General features: G+C 40.2%; 1 pseudogene; it reads right to left on the bottom strand.

The window, feature by feature from the left end:
- Positions 1-2,397: 2,397 nt before the first annotated feature.
- Positions 2,398-3,003, bottom strand: LOC103232480 (small ribosomal subunit protein uS7-like; annotated as a pseudogene).
- Between the last annotated feature and the right edge of the window lie 1,122 nt (positions 3,004-4,125).

Here is a 4,125-nt window from a genome sequence, read left to right on the forward strand (position 1 = left end):
AGGTGACACGAAGTGGTAGAATTGAGACTCAAACCCAGGACCATTTGACACCACAGTCCAGACTTGTTTTGGAAACCACATCACCTATATGCTCTCTTTATTCTACAAATTTTTGACTCAGTTGGAGAATAAGAAATGTTATCCAAATTGTGTGTGACTAGGCCTTTAACCAAAATCGAACTGTCTCAATGCAAAGTTCTAGTTTGCAATTAAATAGAAGGAAAGAAAAAACTCAAACAAATAAACAAATAAAGCAGAATTTAAGATTTTTGGATGTGGGAAGTCTTGGGGAAAAAACCTCCCCAGTTACACTTCTAGATGTGGAGAAGATCATAGGAGATCCTTAAGCTGTTTTTTTCAGATTTAATTTCCTTAACCTGAGAGTTCAAAGTTTTGGTTGCTCAGCTATCAGGAAAGCCAGTGTCTTCAGCCTTGCAAATAGAAGTATCAGTACCTTTGCAAAGTTGGAGAAAAATCTATCCAGTCTGAGACATCAAGGTTTCATGTGCTTTACAAAACAAAACCAGGTCATTTATTTGTGTTGTAGCCCATTTTACTTCTGGGCTAAATGTCAGAAGGACAAAGGCACAATTGTCTTTCTTGACTTACAAGAATAAAGGAAGTGATAGTAAAGCTCTCAATTTTTGTGTGTGAATAGAAGATAGGAAGTAGCCCTGATGATCTAAAATGGCTGAAAGCCAAAGACTTACATGATTTCCAACACTATAGAGCTGGTTAACGTAGCTTTCTATAGCTAATATTATAACTACTTTCCACTTTACGTTTTTTTTAGTACATACTATATAACAGGGAGTTTAAATAGTGACATTTAACTGGGTATGGTGGCTCATGCCTGTAATCCCAGCACTCTGGGAAGCCAAGGCAGGAGATTTGCTTGAGCCCAGGAGTTCAAGACCAGCCTGGGCAACATGGTGAGATCCCACTTGTACAAAAAATTGGGAAAAAAAAAGGCTAGGCATGATGTTGTACACCTGTATTCTCAGTTACTCGGAAGACTGAAGTGGGAGGATCGCTTGAGCCCAGGAGATTGAGGCTGCAGTGAGCAGTGTTCATGCCACGGCACTCCACCTTGGGCAACAGAGTAAGACTCTGTCTAAACAAATAAATGACACTAATATGCTTCAAGTAGTGTGCTAAGAGCTTTATTTGAATTATATTATATAAACTCCACAAAACACTATTCAGCAGTTACTACTCTTACTAAAGTAATACATGCATATAGCTGAACAGATAGTCCCCCAAAGTCGTATGTTGAAAAAAAAGCAACAGCTACCTCCATCCTCCCAATCCCTGTGTCCCACTTGTAAGAGGCAACCATTCTTATCTTTCTTGGTTGGTTTATGGTTTTGCTTTGGTATGCAACTCTAAATTCTGGAATTATAGCTTATATTGCTATTTGCTGATATATAAATTTTAAGTGGTTTTTAAAAATTCACTTCTTGTATGGGATATGATGATTTAGCTTCCTTCTAACACTTTCCCTTCCTTACATACACACAGTTCTTTCGTTTTTCCCTTCTAACCCTTTCCCTTCCTTACATACACACAGTTCTCTAGTTTTTCTTAGAATTAATGATGATTTTCTTTTTCACTAGCTTAGTTTTGTGTGCCTATTAGTACTAACCCAACCCCAGGCTTTACAAAAGGACTCTAAAATGCTTCTCAATATGGCCAACATATCAGGTAATTTGTTGGTTCCATCTTTTTCCTGGATACATCTTTCCAGACCCTTCCATCTACCTATCCTTAACCCACAGCACAGCTTTCTTCCTGGGCTTTCCTTTCACCTCCATCCTGGGAATTTTCTTTATCAGTCTCTTGTGTTCAACCTTTTGCTTCCTGGACCCCATATATTCCTTTGGCCACTCCCTTGTATTGGTAGAGCACATGTTCTGGTGGCTTCCTGAGAAATGATTAGTGAGAGGTAAATTTTTGGAGACCTTATCCTCAGCATTCTGAAATTTCACAATAATGTGTCTCTGTGTCATATGGTCATTATAATAAATACATAGTTGGCCCTTTAGTCTGTAAACTCATTTCCTTCTGTTTGGAGGGAAATTTCTTTTATTATGTCTTTGATTATTTCTTCCCCTCTATTTTCCTGTTCTCTGTCTGGGCATTCCTAATGGATATTGGTTCTCTAATTCTCCTATTCTTTTTCTCTTTTCCCCAACTCTTTGCACTTTTGTTTTACGTTCTTAGAGATATCCATAGATACCTATAAAATAAACTTTTAATTTTTAAAAAATTTCTATTCAAGTAGTTTGAGTTTTTAAGAGCTCATTTTTTTTCTTTTCTTCTCTTTTGTGTGTGTGTGTGTGTGTGTGTGGGGCCACCCTGAAAGGCAGACAGGTTTAATGGGCTATAGCCAGGAAATCAGCAGTTGGACTTGGCCATAAGCTCCAGCTTTTTCTTCTCAATGGCATAGGAGTTGGAAGAGCTCTTGGCAGTGTTGATGAGCTTATCAGCCAGGTATTCAGTGACGGTCTTGATATTCTGGAAGGCAGCCTCACTGGCACCTGTGTACAGCAGCCAGATGGCTTGATTCACATGGCACAGTGGGGACATGTCCACGTCCTGCTATCTCACAGTCTCAGCTTGCTCGATGTATGTGGAGTCCTCCCAGGGCCACTTTTGATGATGGCATTCACCAGAACCTGCAGAGGGTTCTTGCCTGTAAGCAGGTGGATGATCTTGAAGGCATGCTTGACAAGGCACAGTCATGAGCTTCTTGCTGTTGTGGCCACACATCACCATTGAATTAGTGAAGTGCTCCATGATGGGACATTGCACTTTGTGGATGTAATCGGTGGCATACAACCCTATGCTGTGAGGCAGGTACTCGGTATACTTCTCCTTCACGGCAGTGTAATCCTGAAGGGAAATGTCACTGATCTGTGCATCATCAGGGCTCCACTTCCCAAAGAACTTGATGTCAGGGGTTTCTGCCACCACTGGTGCTGCTGTCTCCCACTTGGTCATCTTGAGGGCACAGCCTGAGCATCTCTGTTTCTCATTGTGGACCATGCACCACCCTGACACAGACAGAATTTCATTCTTATTCTTAGAATGGTTCTTTTTTACTTCTAGGATCCATGTTTCATGGATATGATGTATCTATGCATCTCTCTGAAAATGTTAATTATAGGGATTTTTATGGCTTCTTCTTCTACCTACATTATTTCTATTTCTTCCAAGTTCCTTTTTTCAATGTCTGTCTCATATTCTTTTATTCTATTAAAGACTTTCCTCCAATGCTTGACTGTCCTTAACTACTCATTTGTATTTAGGAGTGTGGAAACTGAAAATCTGTGTGTGGGGAAATGCAGGGGGCAATTATTGATTGATTAGTCTTATGTCCTTAGGTGGACGTGGCCACTTCCTTGGCAAACCCTACAATTATTAGTATCTGTGGGCCTTTTCTCTTAAGCCAATCAAATTTCCCAGAGAGGAAGCTTCCAGTTTCCTGCCTGGGGGATATAATTCTGACTGCCAGAATTAAGGATGTTGATGAGAAAAGTAAGTGGAAAGGTGTGATAAGTATCATCCATGTCCTCAACTGAGCCTGGAAACTACTTAAAAATCCTCCTCTTTATTATCATAATTGTAATAATAGCCAACATTTATTGAGGGCTTATTTAATCAAACACAAGATTTCTGTAAAAGTATGTTCTCTTCTTTTTTTTTTTTTTTTTTTTTGGTGCTCTTCACAACCAACCCCCAGTAAGTATGTTCTTTACATCATTCTTTAACATAGTAAAAGACTGGATATAATCTAATGTCCAAAGTGAGAGACTGATTCCAATAGTCATGGTTCATTGATACAACGAAATGGTAGGTAGCCATTAAAAGCAATCTAGTAGCCCCAGTTATCAGGGCCAGTCACTTCCCATAGGGCTACTTAAAAAGGTGCCATTTCAGCTGAACTGACCCTATCATTACCTCCACCCCAGCTACCCACCAAGAGTTGGCCTGAAAAGAGAATAGAGTTTGCCTTTTGACACTGCAATGAGGCTGGGCGCGGTGGCTCACGCCTATAATCCCAGCACTTTGGGAGGCCGAGATGGGCAGATCACGAGGTCAGGAGATCGAGACCATCCTGGC

This window comes from Chlorocebus sabaeus, chromosome X (assembly GCF_047675955.1).
Source record: "Chlorocebus sabaeus isolate Y175 chromosome X, mChlSab1.0.hap1, whole genome shotgun sequence".
In the NCBI taxonomy this organism is placed as follows: domain Eukaryota; kingdom Metazoa; phylum Chordata; class Mammalia; order Primates; family Cercopithecidae; genus Chlorocebus; species Chlorocebus sabaeus.